Source organism: Myotis nattereri, assembly GCF_964212035.1.
Source record: "Myotis nattereri genome assembly, chromosome: 6".
Classification (NCBI taxonomy): Eukaryota; Metazoa; Chordata; class Mammalia; order Chiroptera; family Vespertilionidae; genus Myotis; species Myotis nattereri.
The window spans coordinates 43,783,151-43,803,156 of record NC_138081.1 but is presented as its reverse complement, the minus strand read 5'-3'; the positions used below and the strand labels follow the sequence as shown (position 1 = coordinate 43,803,156).

General features: G+C 39.9%; 1 protein-coding gene across 1 annotated transcript in view; it reads left to right on the top strand.

Annotated features, from left to right (window-relative positions):
* ME1 (malic enzyme 1) overlaps positions 1-20,006 on the top strand; it is a 156,647-nt gene that overhangs the window by 6,243 nt on the left and 130,398 nt on the right. The window lies entirely within an intron of this gene.

Below are 20,006 nucleotides of genomic sequence, written 5' to 3'. Positions count from 1 at the left end.
CATTTGATGTGACAAAACAATCGGTTACTTTGATGTGTAGCTTCCTTCTGTTTATGACCAAGTATGGATCACCACTTAAAAAGGACCACGTGAGTGGTATAACCTGTTTGAAATCCTCAAGTCAGGGGCAAGAGTGTCTGTTCCGAGTAGGTAGATGGAATATGCACTCCCAAAGCAAGAGTAGTTTATGCCTTTACTATTTACATCAATAATTTATTATATTAAAACCCTTTATACTCCTACTCATCAATAAGGGTTAATTTCTTTAAGAATAGTCATATCACAGAGATTTTCACCAAAGGTAAAAAGGTGCAGCATTAAAAACACATTTTTTGAATTTGTAATTGAATTTTATTGGCTGCATTGTATCAAATTGGATTTAAAAAACTAATTCACCAACCATGGGGAGGTTAATGGAGTAAACTATTCTTTTTACCCAGTGGTGTGGTACCTCATGGAAGTGGCAATATCCTCATATATAGGGTATCCCAAAAAACTGTATACACACACTTTGAATAACTATAAAGGCAGTGTTTATTAAAATACATTTCATTTTCAAAATTGAGCTATCAATTGTTAAAGTGTGTATATATATATTTTTGGAACACCTGTATACTACTGGAACCATAGTTGTGGAACTTCTTGATCTGCTCCGAACTCTGAAGACTTCTGGGCCTTTAAGTTTTTTGCTAGTCCAGGAATTCATATTGATTTTTGTGACAACCTTGGCTCCAAAGAAACACTAGTATTTCTTACTGTCCTATAACACCTCAGCCTGTCACCTAACTATATGAAGACTTCTTCAGCCATACTCACACAGACCTTCGTCACCCTACTTTTTGGGTAACTGCAAGTTTTGCTAGTTTTATTTTCAGTATTGTAGTCTGTCCTACATCTAAGTATGAGAGAAATGTCTTAATCAATTAGCATTTTCCTTTATGTTACTTACTCTTCTGTTATCCAAGTATTTATAGTATGTTATTATTTACTGTTATGTTGAATGTAAATTCAATCTGTCAATTAGGTTTACATCTTCTCCAAATTTATCTCATTAGTTCCCCAATTTAGCCTTCCACTTAAAATTTATGTGCTGAATATTAGTCCTACTATCATTACTTAACAACTTTCTTTTTTTTAAAAAAATACTATTTTTATTGATTTTAGAGAGAAAGGGAGAAGGGCAGAGAGATAGAAACATCAATGATGACAGGGAATCACTGGTCAGCTGCCTCCCACATGCCCCCAACTGGGGATTGAGCCCACAACCCGGGCAAACAGTGTGTCTTTACTTATGTGCTTAGAGCCAAAAAGAAATTGAAACTTGGTTAATAAGCATTTTTGTGGATCTTTAAAATTTTTACTTATTCAAAATCTTGCTTATATTTACTTCTTACACGTGATAATTATAACATAATAATATGACAGAATTGAGAGCAAATATATTGGTCATACAAATAAATATAAGTGAGAATAACTCACTTATAAATAAAATTGTTTTCAGATTGTTTCACAAAGCACAAACTATACTGCATATAAGAAATACATCAAGAACAAAATGTTACAGACAGGCTACAAATAAAGAAATGGGAAAATGCAAGCAGCAAGAAATCAGAGTTATCCTGAGGTCAGACAATGTAGAAGTTGTGTCAAAAAGCATTAAATGATATGAAGTACTAGGGGCCCTATTGTTAGAATTCATGCACCTTGAAAGGAACTGTGGGCCACGAGGCTGCAGTAGGCACAGGGGCAGGTCTCAGCCCATCCTCAGTGCCCCTGCCCAGCCCCTCCCGCCACGGCCCCCAGTCCCCTGTCTGCCTGCAGCCCCACTCCTGCCACCTCCCGCTCCTATGCGCTGATGGCGCCAGCCCCACTCACACCGCTGACAGCGTAGAGTGATTGGAGCTGGCACAAGTGGGTGCAAGCGGCTGCTGCTGCCCCGATCGCCCCTCAGGAGCAGAGGGAGGTGGAGAAGCCCTCAGGGGCAATCATGGCTGGCAGCCACTGCTCACATCTGCTGATGGTGCTGAGTGATCAGGACTGCCGCCAGGCACCAGCAGCAGGTGAAAGCAGTGGCTCCTGAGCCAGCTGCGGGTGCAAGCAGGACTGGCGCTGGCAATGAGTGCGAGTGGCAACTCTGGCGCAGGCAGCTGGTGCAAGCGAGGCTGGTGCCGGCAGCAGGTGCAGTGCCAGGCGGGACCGCAGCATGCAGGAGCAAAGAATTTTCAGTAACCACCAGAGCCTTGCCCTGATGACAACGACTGGTGCCCTGCCTTGGTCTAGCGCCCCCACTCACCTGCTCCACCATCCTGCCACGGCCAACACCCACCATGTTCTGCAAACGCCCCCTGGTGGTCAGTGCACGTCATAGCAACCGTTTGTTCAGTTGTTCGGTTGTTCCACTGTTCGGTCTATTTGCATATTAGCCTTTTATTATATAGGATTCTTTATAATGCTGAAAGGTGCAATTCTGAATGAAGTTATGATATCTATGTACCAAATAAGGCAGCAGCCACCTTTACTCAAAAAGACACTGCAGGACATGAAAAGAGAATTAAAAACACACACCAATAATAGAAGACTTAACATATCTCACTCAGTGCAAGACATATCAAAGGGTCAAAAAACTGTTTCCACATAGAAATGTCTTCCTCAATTTCTCACAAAAGTTATGCTTTTCCAAATTATGAGATAATTTAATTGAGAAATTGGGAAATTGAAAAATGTACTATAATCTTCCTTTAAGAATCAAAGCTTAATAAATAACAGAGACATTACTGGTTTGAAAGATCCAATGATATAAGTCATCAGGAGGAGCTGGAAATGGTGACATGCAGAGTCAGAGGTTAAGGTCAACATTTTCTGGGTCTTCACAGGAACATGTAGGTGAGAAACAGTAATGATCTAATCAGTCAGTTTTGATTGTTGCCAATTTATCACAATGTCTGTCTTTTAATTTCTGAGTTTAGACCCTTTATACTTAATGTAATTCTTGATATGTTTGGATTTCTATTCACCATTTTATGATTAGGTGCATGTTCCCTCTGTTTTTTTATTCCTTTATTTCTCCTTTCCTGCTACTTTTTTATATTGTTTGAATATTTTTATTATCCTCTTTTAATTTACCCATTGAGTTTTGACAGTATCTCTTTAGGAATAAGATATCTTTAACTTTCCACAATCTACTTAAAATCAACATCAATATGATGCAGATACTCCACCATCATATAGGTCTAATTACTTTCATCTGTTTATGTTATAATTTTTATAGGTATTATATCCACTTACATATCCGTGCATGTATTACATAAACATTTTAAAATGGAGATATAGTTGACATATAACATTATATTAGTTTCAGGTTTAAAACATGATGATACAATATTTGTATATATTGCAAAATCCTCAGCACAATAAGTCTAGTTAACACCCATCACCAGACATAGTTATACAGGTTTTTTTGTGTGATGAGAACTTTTAACATTTATTCATTTAGCAACTTCCAAAAATGCACTACAGTATTATTAACTACGAGAGGCCTGGTGCACAGAATTTGTGCAAGGTGCTCTGCCCTCCCAGTCCTGGCTGCCTCAGCCCTCGCAGCCCCTGCTTCATCCGGAGGGTCGTCCCGTTGTTCGGCAGTTCAGTCGATTTGCATATTATGCTTTTATTATTATAGGTACTTATCATGACATGTATTTATAACTGGAAGTTTATACCTTTTGACAATCTTCACCCATTTTGTACCCCCCCCCCCAGCCTCTCACCTCGGTATCTATGAGCTCATTAAAAAAAACTTCCACATATGTGATAGTACACAGTGTTTGTCTTTCTGTCTGAATTCTTTTAGCATAATGTCCTCAAAGTCTATACATGTAGTCACAAATGGCAAGATTTCTTTCATATGGCTGAATAGTATTTCATTGTGTAAGTTTATATACATGCATATATATACAACACATTTTCTTTATCCATTCATCTATCGATGGGCACTTAGGTAGTGTCCATATCTTAGCTATTGTAAATAATGCTATAATGAACATAAGGGTGCACATATCCTGTTGAGTTAGTGTTTTTGATTTCCTCCAATAAATACCCAGAAGTAGAATTGCTAGTCATATGGTAGTTCTATTTTTAAGTTTTTGAGGAACCTGAATACTGTTTTCTATAGTGGTGCTCCATTTTACATTTCTACCCATAGTGCACAAGGGTTCCCTTTTCTCCACATCCTCATCAATACTTGTTATTACTTATGTTTTGCATAATAGTCATTCTAACAGGCGTGAGGTGATATCTCATTGTGGTTTTGATTTGCACTTCTCCATGATTAGAGCACCTTTTCATGTACCTGTTTGCCATTCATATGTCTTCTTTGGAAAACTGTCTGTTTGGAAACTCTGTCCATTTTTTTCAATCCTCACCCGAGAACATGCTTAGAGAGAGGAGAGAGAGAGAGAGAGAGAGAGAGAGAGAGAGAGAGAGAGAGAGAGAGACATCGATGTGGGAGAGAAACATCTATCACCGATAGGTTGTTTCCTGTACGTGTCCCAACTGGGAATTGAACTTGAAATCTAGGTATGTGCCTTCACTGAAATCGAACCTGCAACCTTTTGGGGTCCAGGACGATGTTCCAACCAAATGAGCCACACTCTGCCAGGGCCTCTGCCCATTTTTAATCAGTTTGGTTTTTTGTTTTGCTATTGTGTTTTATAAAAATATTTTTGGTGTAATAATTTAATATAATGTTTTTAACTTGATTTTAACTGTCATACATATTTTAAAGATTTTAAGAGGGAAAGGATAATCTATTATAGTTACCCAGATATTTACCATTTCTGTTACTTTTCTTTCATTTTTGATATTCCAAGTTTTCCTCAGACATTAGCATTTCCTTTAGAGTAGTGTTGCTAGAATACCAATTGTTTTAGTTTTCTTTCATCTGAGAATGTCTTTATTTCACTTTAATTTTTAAAGGATATTTTTACCAGTTACAGAATTCAGGGTTAACAGTTTTTTCCCCTTCAACACTTTAAAAGTGCCATTCTTTATATTCCACAAATGAGTGAGATCATGTGATACTTATCTTTCTCCAACTGGCTTATTTCACTTAGCATAATGCTGTCCAGGTCCATCATGCTGTTGCAAATGGTAAAAATTCATTCTTTTTTACAGTAGTGTAGTATTACATTGTGTATATGTACCACTGTTTTTTAATCCACTCATCTACTCATGGGCACGTAGGCTGTTTCCAAATCTTAGCTATTGTAAATTGCGCTGCTATGAACATAAGGGTACATATATCCTTTCTGATTGGTGTTTCTGGTTTCTTGGGATATATTTCTAGAAGTGGAATTCCTGGGTCAAATGGGAGTTCCATTTTTAACTTTTTGAGGAAATTCCATACTGTTCTCCACAGTGGCTGTACCAGTCTGCATTCCCACCAGCAGTGCACGAGGGTTCCACATCCTCACTAGCGTTAGTTGTTTATTGATTTCTTGATGATAGCCGTTCTGACAGGTGTGAGATGGTACCTCATTGCTGTTTTGATTTGCATTTCTCGGATGATTAGTGACTTCGAGCATGTTTTCATATGTCTCCTGGCCTTCTGTGTGTCCACTTTCAAAAGTGTCTGATTAGGTCCTTTGCCCATTTAATGAACAACGTAAGCTGATGAACAAAAATAGATCCAGAGACAGAGAAGTATGGAACAGACCATCATACCTCAGAGGGAAGGAAGGGGAGGGTGGAGTGGGGTAAGAGATCAACCAAAGGACTTGTATGCATGCATATAAGCATAACCAATGCACACAGACACTAAGGGGTGAGGGCTGGTGCTGGGGGGTGGGAGTGGCCGGGGAGCAGTCAATGGGGGAAAAAGGAGACATATGTAATACTTTAAACAATAAAGAATTTTTTTTAAAAAAAAGTGCCATTCTTCTTCCTCCTGGTTTCCCTTGTTTCTGACAAGAAATCTACAGTCATTCCAATTGTTTTTCTTTGGCTCCTTAAAAGGTTTTTTTCTTTTTCCTTTTGTTTTTAGTTTTTAACATTTTGAATATAGTATTTCTGGGTTTGGATTTCTTTGAGTTTATCTTCTTGTGTTTTGCCGAGCTTCCTGAATTTGTAATTTATGTCTTGTGCCAAAATTGATAAGGTTTTAGCCATTATTTTCCCAAATATTTTTTATTTCTCCTCTCCTGTTGGGATTCTGTTGATACAAATGTTATGCTTTTTGGTATTGCCCACAAGTCTTTGAGGCTGTTACTCCCCTCCCCCCCATCTTGTTTTTCTCTTTGTTTTATAGAGTGGTTGATTTCTAATGATCTGTATTGAAGTTGACAGACTCTTCCCTCTCACATCTCCATTTTGTTCTTGAGCCTATCCAATGAATATTTTAGTTGTTATTGGGGTTTTTTTTCAGTTCTAAAATTTCCATTTTGATTTTTATAGTTTTAATTTCTTAGCCAAGACTTTCTATCTTTCCAGTCATTTTAAAATATTTTGCTCTTATGGTTTGGGGCATGGTTACAAGAGCTGATTATAAGTCCTTGATAAGTCCATTACCTGTATCTTCTTGGGATTGATGCTTGTTTAATTTCTTTTCCATTGAGAGTTAATGTTTTTCTGTTTCTTTATATGCTGAGTAATTTTTGCATGGACCCTGAACATTTGCATATTATGAGTTTATAGGTTTTAGTTAAATCCTAAGGAGAATACTGTTCTTTTTATTTTTAGAAGCCACTCAATCTGGTTAGGTCAGTGTGTAAGTTAGACCCAGCTTCCATGGGTGTGGTTCCAGTATCCCATTTTCAAAACCTACTTTGTACTGTTCTTTGGATCTGTTCATCATGTGTACCATCTAGTGGCCAGTGTGGGTTTGTGCAGTGGCTCACTGCACAGTTCAGTTCTCAAAGCTTTTGCTGTGCTTTAAGGTCAGATCGATACATGAATAGCTCAGAAGTGAGCCCAGTTGTTCATATACAACTTTAGGGGATGGCTCTTTTGAGTTCCCTTCTCTGTGATTTCTCTGATACTATCTTGTCTCCTGCAGATCCCCCTTTCCAGCCCACAAGCCAGAAAACTGGGCCTTTAGTTTCCCTGCTCTGCTGTGTACTTCCTGCAGCTGCATTTGTATCTGGGGCCAAGTATCTGGAAGAGAGAGAAACAAGCAGCAGGCATTTGACCCATGATCTTGGGACCATTGCTCCTCTGGTTAAAACGAATGACATCCCTCCCTTAGAATTTTCGACATCTGTGGTAGCCATGAGTCTGCCCCCCACTATGAGATTACCTTGGGGCTGGGGCTGGAGAAAATGGAAAAAGCAGTGGATTTTCCTTCTCCGTGACCTTTGAGAGCCCATCTCAGGCTTTTTGGTGTGTCCACAGAGTGACCAAGAACATTGCTGCTTTGCCATCCTCAAGATCACTTCATAGTCCTGAGTGTAGATTTATAGATTTTATGTACACATTCCCAGGTGACTGCTGGAAGAAATGAAACACTAGAAAACCCACTTTTCAGTGGAGTCAGCTGTCTTTAACCCTTTGAGTGCCAGCCAATATCCTAGGAACTATGCTAAAATTGCCAAGGCATTTTTGCTGATTTTACAGCAGTTTAGGAAAAAAATTATGAATCGCAAATAAATGAAGTTACATATTCAAAAACTTAAGGAAACCTTTACTACATTTGTTTTCATCTTTGACATATATTGTTTGCTGATTGTATTATAAAATACAAGTAGAAAAAAAATTTGAACAAAACATATAATGTTAAAATAAAGCGCTCCCAGCACTTTTGGCGAAAGACAGGAGGAGCGCGATTGCGCTCCCCGGCACTCTAGGGGTTAAGGAGTTTTCCCCACATCTCATACAACACTACCATTTATAGTCACATGGCCACATCTAACTACAAGGGAGTATGGAATTATAGTCTTTTACCTGATGCGTTGCTGCCCCAAATAATGTAATGGTTCTCTTACTGGGGAGGAAGGGGAGAACAGATGTGGCAGACAGTTAGCAGTCTCTGCTATAGCCAGAGCTGCCAGAAACAGGCTAGAGATTTAACACAGGTAAATGACAAATATGATTACAATGTTCTTAGAGATTGAGATAAGTGGCTTTCACAGTTATTAATATTTTAATAGCCTTACAGATTTATTGTATAAAAATAAAAAGATACCAAAGTGTGAAAAGTTTGTCCCCCTTCCACTTTTGTGCATCAGCTAACTGGTTCTCCTTCCTGCAGGCAACGACTGTTTCAGTGACAATTGTTTCCATTACATTCTAGAAATACTGTACTCAGCATATTCTTACAAGGGATTTTCATAAATGTTATTAATATAGGGCATGAATTAGGTATGCCTTTTGAGTAGTGGGTAGGAGGTGGTGTTATAAAGAGAAATGTTGCAGTTAGGAGTATATATATGAATTAGAGGCCCGGTGCACCTTGAGTGGCCTGTGGGGATCTGGCCGAAAATGGCAGTCCAATGCTGCCTGCCACTCCTGCCTGCCACTCCTGCTCATCCTGGCCCTGCTGTGCCTGCTGGGTAGGCTCACTGCCGCTCCGCTGCAGTCTCCGGGCTGCAGTGACCAGCTGTGAGCCCTGCATCTGGCACCCCTCGGTCAGCTGAGTGGTGCTCCCACTGTGGGAGTGCACTGACCACCAGAGGGCAGCTCCTGCATTGAGCGTCTTCCCCCTGGTGGTCAGTGCGTGTCATAGTAAATGGCTGACTGGTTGGAACGGTCGCTTAGGCTTTTATATGTACAGATCATAGGGAGACATGGAAAACGGACTGAGAATCATGATCCCAGATTGGACTCTGTATCATCAACCTGGTACTCTGCAACTGGTTCTGAAGCATTGTGTTCCCTTTCTTTACTGAGTTAGCCTTAGCAAGGGGATTCCTCAGTATGGTGAGTAACAAATACTGTCGGGTGAGTGCTCTGAACTCACCCGTAGCATTTTCATGAAATGGTATGACTAGTTAGGGGGAAAAAAAGGAGTTCTCCCATTAGTCTTAGCATACAGTTTAAAATTTGACCAGGCTAACAAAGACTTGCCTGTTCTGGTTCTTGCCTGTCTTCTCAGTGTCATCTTTCAGCCTTCTTTCCACAGGTGATGCAGTTTTCTTCCCTATACTTTCTCCAAGAAGCCAGGCTGTGTGCATTAGGGTTTATGCCCTGTTCTTGCCTGCACTACCACCCCAGCTTTTTACTTGGTCAACTCCTACTCTTCTATGTGTCCTTCAAATCTCATTTGAACACCCTTTCAGTGAGCTCTTCCCTTTGAACATTCTAAATTAAGTTACATCATAAGCTTTCCCTTTTCCCTGCACTTACCACCTAATTATTTTATAGTTATTTGTATAGCTATTTATATAATATCCTGGTAAGCTCTCTAGATTGTAAATTCCTTGAGGCCATGGACCATGTTTGACATATCACACTGTTCCATTGGTTTAGTGCCTATAAGCATTGTGAGCAGACACTAAAAAATATTTGTTGAAAAATATTTGGTGAATGTGATGATGGATTTTATGTATCAACTTGACTGGGCCACTGGATGCCCAGACATTTGGTCAGATATTATTTTGAGTATGTCTCTGAGGATGTTTATGGATGAAATTAACATTTGAATTGGTAGACTGAGCAAAGCCAACTTCCCTCCCTATTTTGGGTGGGCCAAGCTAGACTAGACTCTCAGCTCTCTGGGTTTCTCAGGCCTTTAGATTTGGACTGGAACTACATCATTGGTTCTCCTGGGTCTCCATCTTGCTGACCAGATTTAAGGACTTGTTAATCTCCATAATTGTATGAGCCAATTCCTTAAGTAAATTTCCATGGGTATGTACATGCATCCTATTGGTTATGTTTCTCTGGAGAACCCTAACCAACACAGTGAGCTTTACAATCACCCACAAAACAACTGTAAGAGGAGTCAGGACATCCCTGAAAATCTCAACTGTGGATCTGAAGTAAGAAAGCCATCTTGTGGTGTTTCTGGGAATATCATGTTGATAGGTAAAGTATGTGTGTATCCCTTAGGAAACTAAAACATAGTTCTCTGCAACAGTTCTTAATATATTTTGTGCCAGAAGTCTCCTTTGCAAATGTGGTGAAGTCCGTAGACTCCTTAAAGCAATGGTTTTAAATAAGTAAAATACATAATGTTATAAAATCAATTATAATACAATATATATATTAAAATGTTAAACACTAAATGTGGGATATTGTAAGATATATTTCTCGCCCTAACTGGTCTGGCTCAGTGGATAGAGTGTAGGTCTGCGGACAGAAGGGTCTCAGGTTCAATTCCGGTCAAGGGTATGTACCTTGGTTGCGGGCGCATCCCCAGTGGGGGATGTGCAGGAGGCAGCTCATCTCTCTCATTGATGTTTCTAACTCTCTGTCCCTCTCCCTTCCTCTCTGTAAAAAATCAATAAAATATATTTTTAAAAAAACCTCCCTAAGATAGATTTCTCTTTACTAAAGACTTACGTGGCATTGCAATATATTTAAATATGGGCAATTTGAAGTAAAATTTTATTTTTAAAAGAGATCAGTAGGAAGATCATCACCCTGACTAGCCTATGTGCCTATTCATGTTATAAAGCAACCTTATTTTGGGTTTTAAACTACTATAATTTCAAATAATGATAGTTATAAATGATATATCAAAATATATCCCACAAATGTAATAGGATATAAAAATGTTTGTTATTTTGATTTATGCCAGAATCACAAGAACCACTACTATAGTGGTAGGCAAAAGTAGGTTTATAGTTATAAGTACACAAAACAGTTTATTTTTGTATTATTATTTTTTTAATTATTATATTATTTATTTGTATTAGAACTGTACACCTACTTTCATCCAACCCTGTATTTATCTTGTTTGTTTTTTCTTCTTTTATAATGAGAGGAAATAGAGTTAGTCAAACAAAATGTCCACATTTTGAGATTCTTGAATAATATCCACTCAGGGTCTGTGATTAGGTCCATGGACCTTATGTTAATAACCCCCAGTTATTAATAACCCAATAAGTTGGGTCTTTACAAAAGGTACTGACTTGGTCTCTTAAAATTGATTCTTAAATTCAAGGAGTTTCTGACAATATTGGGCTGTGAAGAATCCTATTTACTTAGGATTTGCATATGTGTGATTTCATCTTAAAACTTGTTAGTAATATAAATATTTATATATCACTCACTTTATAATTTACACAGGATGCAAAAATATCTAATCACATTTTGTCCTCCCAACAACCCAATGTGACACACATAACCTATACTATGTGCTCCATAAATGTTTGATTACTCTTATTTAGGTGATATATTCATTGAGGAGAGTTTCCATTTAACCCCTAATACTTTAAGTACTTGCTCAAAATCACAGTGTTAAAAAATGTCTACTTGTGAATCAAACTTGTATCTAAATCCAAATAGTATGCCCATTAGACTTATATGTTCCTGTGAATATATGTTTGCCCGTGAAGTATGTGTATCAATTTAAAGCATATGGATTATTGCAAAATAATGTACCAAATATGTACCAAATACATGCCAAATGTACCAAACAGCCACCTATAACAAAGAATTATCTGGTTCAAAATGTCACTAAGTGCTGAGGTTGAGAAACCCTGATTTAGATTAAGACATTTAAAAAAATCCCCACCAACTCTGGTACTTAACGCTAAGTAGATATCTCTTATCAAACCAAGTGGATCTTAAATACTTGCTTTAAAATCAATTTAAAAAGTTATTAGTATTAGATTAATTTAATTAAATATTTTTCTAATGTATGTGTGAAAGCTCAATTATTACTGGACAGATTTCACATCATGAACATTCTTGTACATATGTGTATATAAAAATTCTTAGTTTGAAATTTGAAGTGGATGGGTTGATTGCTTAAAATTAGAACTACATAGAACGAACTACATGTAACTGAAAAGTTGTTTCAGACTCATATTTGTTCATCCACTTGTTTATTTAAAATTTATTAAGGCCCTGCTCCGTCCTGGCATTGTGTCAGAGGCTGGCTTACAAATATGAATAGCATAGTGCTTGTCCACCGGAAGCACCCGGAATTCCGGGTGAAACAGCAGTTAAGTAGAAATGAAGTAGAGAAGTACCAGATGTTGTGGGAGCATATTGGAGGGCCCCTCACTAACCCAAAGAAAAGGAGGAAAACCTTCTTGAAGGAAAAAGCAAGGGACATTTACAAATCCATGTTTAATTTAATTGGTAATTAAATGTGTCGAAATGCCACCTAATTTTCAAACTTTGCAGATTCTTCTGTTAGGTCAGTGAGTTAAGAAATCAAATGAATGCACAATAGACAAGTATCTAGTCATCCTGACCTTCCTGTTGAGTAATCACTATATGTATTATCTTAGGCATATTTAGAGGATTTTGTCTAGAATAATGTAAATGTGCATATGATTACTAGACTCTCTACTGGCAACCGTTATTACCCATTTGATTTGGTTTGGATTATTCTTACACATTTCAATCCAAGATCTGAGATTTGGCTTTTTTTTTTAAGAGGAAGTGTAAAGGATGTAGGGATGGAGGGATGGAGGGAAGGAGGGAGAAGACAGAGGGAAGGAGGGGAGGAGGAAGAGAGAGAAAAAGAGAGAGAAAAGAGCAATTTTTGGCACTCTGGAAAATGTATAGGAAGGAATCCTTCAGTAGAATGTATCCAGGACAAATTAGTATCACTTCTCTTTCTGTAGATATAAACTGTGCACATACACTATGTTAATACATTTAAAAATACTATGGTATTTAAAACTAAAATTTGATCTCTTTATTTCAGAATAATAAATAATAAAAACAAAAAGGCCCCTCCTTTAATACTCTTAATAGATAAATAATTTTCTCCCAAATTACTATTAAAAATAATTTGAAAATCTTTTGATACAGTAGGTCCTCGGGTTTCATCAGAGATCTGTTCCTATGGTGCGACTTAATGCGAAATCGCCGTAAGTGGGAACCCACCTACATAAGCACCTACGTCACTCACATGGAGCACATATACAGCAGCAATGAAGTGAAACAGTAAAGAAATTTAAAAGAAAGATAGCAATTCCTGACCCTTACTTGTGGCAAATAAATAATAAAAAACCTAAAGCACATGCGTCACGCAACTTTTTTTTTTATAAATAAATGGGAGATGGTGACGTAACCACGAAATGACGTACATCAAGGACTGCCTGCATTTTAAAAAACCTGTTAGAACTGATGTGCCATTATGATTTCACTTATATGTGAAATCTACAGAACCAAACAAATGAACCAACAAAACAGAAACAGACTCATAGATACAGAGAACAAACAGGGTAGCCAGATGGGACGGTGTTGAGGGGCTGGGTGAAAAGGTGAAGGGATTTAAAAATACAAATTGATAGTTACAATACAGTCATGGGATGTAAAGTACAGCATAGGGAATATAGTCAATAATATTGTAATATTGTAATAACCATGATACCATGTACGTACTAGAATTATCAGGGGAATCACGTTGTAAATTATGTAATTGTCTAACCACTATGCTGTACTCCTGAAACTAATATAAAATAATACTAGAGGCCCGGTGCATGAGCACGGGTAGGGTCCCTAGGCCTGGCTGGCAATCAGGGCCGATTGGGGCCTTCCAGCTGCTGCCCGGGGCCTCCCTACCCTGGCTGCTAGCTGCCGGCCAGGGCCTTCCTTTGTTCTGAACCACCCCCTGGTGGTCAGTGCACATCATAGCAAGTGATCAGTCTCCCGGTCGAACTCCCATGTGGACAATTTGCATATTAAGCATATATATCTACACTAATAAAAGAGAAAAATGGTAATTGGCGTACGGCACTACCCTTTTCATTGGCTAATCAGGGCTATATGCAAATTAACTGCCAACTAAGATTGGCAGTTAACTGCCAACTAAGATTGGCAGTTAACTGCCAACAAAGATTGGCAGTTAACTGTCAACAAGATGGCGGCTAATTTGCATATGTAGGCACAATGCAGGGAGGCGAAAGGGAAAGCAGGAAGAACCCCCCTGCCACTGACAGTGATCGGAAACCCAGGGGGGAGCTAAGAGCTGGGGTGCAGGGCAAAGGCCGCCCTGGGGCCGCCTTTGCCCTGCCCCCCAGCCATGATCGGAGAATCAGGCGCCTTTTCCGCCCTGGCCAGTGATAGCAGGAAGTAGGGGTGGAGCCAGCGATGGGAGCTGGGCACGGTCGAAGCTGGCAGTCCCAGGAGCTAGGGGTCCCTTGCCTGGGCCTAAAGCAGAGCCCACGATCGCGGGGCCGCTGCAGCTGCGGGTCCCCACTGCCCGGGCCGGACGTCTCAGCCAGAGGCGTCAGGCCGGGGCAGGGGCGGAGCCTGCAACTGCGGGGAGCTGGGGGTCCCCTGCCCAGGCCTGACGCCTGGTCAAGGGGCTGATCCAGTGGTGATCCGAGGGTGATGAGGATCAACTCCTCTGGCTGAGGCATCAGGCCTGGGCGGGGGGCAGAGCCGGGGATTGGGGGGATATGATGGTCCCCTTGCCCAGGCCTGAAGCCTGGGTCAGAGGCATCAGGCTTGGGCGGGGGGTGGAGCAAGCGATCAGAGGGAGATGGGGGTCCCCTGCCCAGGCATGATTCCTGGGCCAGAGGCCTCAGGCCTGGGTGGGAGCCAGAGCCAGTGATCGGGGGGAGATGGGGGTTCCCTGTCCAAGCCTGACACCTCTGGCGGAGGCGTCAGGCCTGGGCAAGGGGCAGAGCCAGCAATCGGAGGGGTCTGGGGATCCCCTGCCCAGGCCTGATGCCTGGGCCAGAGGCATCAGGCCTGGGCTGGGGGCAGAACCAGTGATGGGGGGAAATGAGAGTCCCCTGCCCAGGCCTGACGCCTCTGTCAGAGGCGTCAGGCCTGGGCAAGGGGCCGATCCTGCGATTGGAGGGTGATGGGGGTCAACGCCTGAGGGCTCCCAGTATGTGAGAGGGGGCAGGCTGGGCTGAGGGACACTCCCCCCCCACACACACACCCAGTGCACGAATTTTGTGCACCGGGCCCCTAGTGTGTGTGTGTGTATATATATATATATGTGTGTGTGTATGTATATATATATGTATATGTATACACACACACACACACACACACACACACACACACACACACTAGAGGCTTGGTGCATGAATTCGTGCAAGGGTGGGGTCCCTAGGGGTAGCCAGTGGCAATTGGGCCAAAACCACAGTCCAACACCGCCCGCAGATTCTACTTGCCGCTCCCACTCATCCAGGCCCCACTGCACCTGCCGCAGTCTCGCGCCCAATCAGTCCTGACTGGGAGAGGCTCACGCCACCGCAGCAGCAGCACCTGCCAGCACCTGGTGCCCTCCTGCAGGATCTGCTGAAACCGGCTCTCTGACATCCCCTGAGGGATCCCAGATTGTGAGAGGGCGCAGGCCAGGCGGAGGGATCCTACCAGTGCACAGTTGGGGCCAGGAGGGACCGCAGGAGGGCTCCAGGGCATGCCTGGCCCATCTTGCTCAGTCCTGATTGGCCAGACCCCAGCAGCAAACTAACCTACCGGTCATCTTAAAAATTTTGTGATTTAGATGCTTTTTATGTTTTTGATTTTTGCCATTCAGCCTGATTATTTTTAATCATTATTTAGGAGAAAAGAAGGCAAACTACTAAAGTTCACTGGAAACATTAAAGATGCTTAGTATAGAATACTGAATATATTCTGTTTTTAATGGTAGCAGTTTCTGATAAATTACTCAAGGTAAAACTAGTTTCTTTCTCTGTTATGTTTGCTCGGTGCAAAAATGGTTTTTAATATGTTTCTCGTTATGCCAGGAATTTTGTTTTCTATCTGCTTGATAATCTCGGTTTTCTCAAAAAGATATACATAGATTAATTAGTAAAGTCCAGAAGAATAGTTGTCCTGTTTCTGCCCTCAGCAGTGAAACAACATACCATTCTGCTAGGGATCTAGTCCAAAAGGTTTTTTAGGGAGTAGGGAAAGTAAAAGGAAGACAGAAAAGGAGAAAACCAGAGTTGAACCTAGAGTGTATGAAAATGCTTTTAGGGAACTAGAATTATAGATGTTCTGGAAACCCAATATAAGTATGGATGTCTAAGCTTTTCAACTACATGAAAGACTCAGTAGAAATCCAATGAAAGTTTAGACCTGCATGCTTTAGATACACTATTCTTTGTTGGATAGACCCTACAGGATAACCATAAGGTAAACACTCTTTAAACATTTGTATATTACATCAGCTTTTAATAAGAATGTATAAAACTGGCATTTTGCTGTCAAGTTTTAGATAGAACTGAGTTGTTTATAAATTTCCACAATATATATATAAGGAACTCATACAACTTAACAAAAGGAAGACAAACAATCCAATCAAAAAATGGGCAAAGGACCTAAATAGACAATTTTCAAAAGAGGACATTCAGAAAGCCAAGAGACATATGAAAACATGCTCAAAGTCACTAATCATCCGAGAGATGCAAATCAAAATAACAATGAAGTACCATCTCATACCTGTCAGAATGGCTATCATTAACAAATCAACAAACGACAAGTGCTGGCAAGGATGCGAGGATGCAGAAAAAAAGGAACTCTAGTGCACTGCTAGGGGGAATGCAGGCTGGTGCAGCCACTGTGGAGAACAGTATGGCGTTTCCTCAAAAAAATTAAAAATGGTACTTCCATTTGACCCAGTAATCCTACTTCTAGGAATATATCCCAAGAAACTAGAAACACCAATCAGAAAGGATATATGCACCCCTATGTTCATAGCAGCACAATTTAAAATAGCTGAGATTTGGAAACAGCCTAAGTGCCCATCAGCAGATGAGTGGATTAAAAAACAGTGGTATGTCTACATAGTGGAATATTATGCTGCTATAAAAAAAGAATATCTTAACCTTTGAGACAGCATGGAGGGACCTGGAGAGTATCATGCTAAGTGAAATAAGTCATTCAGAGAAAGACAAGTATTACATGATCACACTCATATGTAGAATCTAAGTAACAAAATAAACTGATGAATGGAGTGGATCCAGAGACATGGAAGCATAGGACAGAGTGCAGAATCTCAGAGGGAAGGTGGGGGATGGTGGGTGGGTGGGAAGTAATCAACCAAAGACTTTGTATGCATATAATGCATAACCCATGGACACAGACAGAGTGCTGAAGGCCTGCGGTGGGGTGGGTATTGGAGGGGGGGGGGTCAGTGGGGGAAAAAGGGGACATATGTAATACGTTCAATAATAATTATTAAATAATGATAGGCTTGACTGTAAAAAAATATGCTTATGAATATGTTTCTGTTAGTATGAAAAAATGAAATATATAGCCAGGATTGTTAAATGGTTCAAAATTCCACTTCTTCTCTAAATACATTTTGGGAAGCTGCTGGTTGGTAAGGATCACATTGATGAGTAATTCTTAAAAACTGTGGTTTAAATGAAATCATACCATATATATTTTTATATTTTCAGGGACTTTAAGATTTAATTTTACTTATTCATTTATTTTTTAAAAATTATAAAGGGTAGTAATAGAATATGAATCCAATTATAGGAATTTAACTTGGCCTAGTTCCCCAGATTTCTAAACTCTGGGTGGGTTGTTGTTGTTTTTATAGAATTTAATTGGCTCTTTACTCTGTCTTGGAAAATTTTGCTAACAGTGTATGGGAGTTTGTAGTTACTAAACATAAAAGGATATTAAGAGATATCCAGATGACATTATCATTTACATGACACAAGATATGGGAGACCTGTTAGTGTTAGAAATTAGTTTCATATACTTTCACTGGAAAATTTATGTAAAAAGACTAGCTAACTACATCAACAAATGATAGTTAAGTGCCATTATTAAGTGCATGATAATAAGCCTTATTCTCAGGTTATTGATATTTTGATTATTATATTTGCAGGCAGATTTTCAAGGCATAACATTCAGGAGTTTACTGTTTCTTTACAGATATTCATGTATTTTTGAGACTAACTTAGCCTAGCTTCCCCCCCATTTTCAATTTCCAAATTTTTCATTTCAAGTTTGAGAAAAATTTGAGTTTTCTTTCTTTTTCAAATATATTACTCTACATAATTCTGTGTCATTTCAAATAGTTATTTCATGGCATTGTGCTTTAAATGATCAGTCTTCCCAGTTATATCTTTAGAAAGTGAAATATGCTCTCTACTTTATAGTTACTTTTTATGCATATATCACTTTCCAGTTGCTTTATATTTAAATGTAATTGTACCAGTGTCTATATGCTAATCAGTTTTCAGAGCAGCAATTTTAGTGTTCTTAAAATTTTAATGTAAGTCTCTAAAATTAAACATTTAAAACTTTACTGTTTATGCAGTAAATTCCTGAAATCTAATTATGCCAGGTCCTGTTCTAAGCACGAAAGATAAAGAGTGGAAAAAACAGACAAGTTCTCTGACATCATGGCATTTGCATTCTGGCATGGGGACACAAATGACAAGTAGAAAAGCAAATGGCATGTGAAAGGTTCCAGCAACACTGCAGTGGAGTCCTGGTTTCTGCTGAAACTCCTAGGCAAGGAACTGACAGGCTGCACTGGTCTGCTTGCTCTTCTCCAGGTAACCAAGAGAGGGTGATGGGGCAGGCACAGATGGTCACACTGGATTATCCTCTTGGAAAGGAACCATTCTGCTGCTGTCCACACTTATTGGAGCCCCAGAGGACCCCCAGCTGAGCATGTAACAATGGGAGTTTTGCAGTCATGAGAATGGCTGCTAGTGGAGAGAAACATCTTGTAGCGACACCAGCTTTACTGATTGCACCTGGAGACCTTTTGAGACGTCAGAAGGAGCTATTTGTCTCAGCTAGCTCTTGCAGGCAACTTCGAGAGCTCCACCAGCGGTCAGGGATCATTCAGTGGACAAATCTATTTGCCTTTCCTCAGTTTGCCCCCAGGAGTCCAAACATAAGGCTTTCTATCAGTGACATGAATTGATGGGCTTTTCTGTATTTTAAAAAATAGAAGAAATAGAGAGTTGTTCATTCATTGACCTCCTTCACCTACTTCCTAAGGTTGGACATGTTCATTTCTCGACACTCAGGATCTGTCAGCCTCAGGGATGAACCAAATTGTCTGTCCTTTTCCCAGAGTAATAAACTTCCCGAAGACTTGGGAGTCACTCTTTTGCCATCATAAGAAACTTTCGGGGCAAAGGAGGATGGCTGTAGAATTGTCCAACACAAAGTTAGTGAATGCATTCCTACTCATCCAGGTTGTCTAAGAAACATCCGCAGTGGTCACAGTGAGCGAACCTGACCATCATCATGTTGCTGCACTTTTGCCAGACCCATAGGCACAGCAGCACAGTCTAACCAGAGAGGTCTCTTGGAAATCCCCAGGAGACCTATCTCCAGGGGAGACCTTTTTCCAGGGGGAATTGCTCATTCCCGTCTTCAAGATTAATGACTGCTGGGGTTTCTTTTGCTATTACTACCCCTTGTAGTACTACCCCTTCCCAACAAATCTCTTAGATCCATCCTGGGTCTTTGCATCAACCCATCAGTTCTATTTTGTTTTCTTGTTTTCAAGCCTCATAATTTCTGTACTATTGTTTTATGCAACCAGTGTTCATGTAAATAGGTAACATAGCATAAGTGTAATAATAGGGTTCTAATGGATATACTGGGTGAGTCTGGGGAGGCTTTAGAGAAGATAGAGCATTTAAGGTAAGGCTTGAAGGGCAGAGAAGCAGGGAAGAAATATATTCTTGACCATAGTGTCATGGAAGAATGAAACGCTTTCAGGTGCGTTCAGGAAATGGCAAGAAGCTTTGTGTGGTTAGGGGTGTATAAGAATAGTATAAGAATACTTGGGAATGGAGTGTTGGAACAGGTGCCTCAATCTTATATCAGGCATTACCTGACCTATTTAAAGATGACCTACTCATATTCATAATTTAAAAGTCTCTTATAATAACTTCTATTCATTTTATACTTAATGATATTAATAATGATATTTATATCTG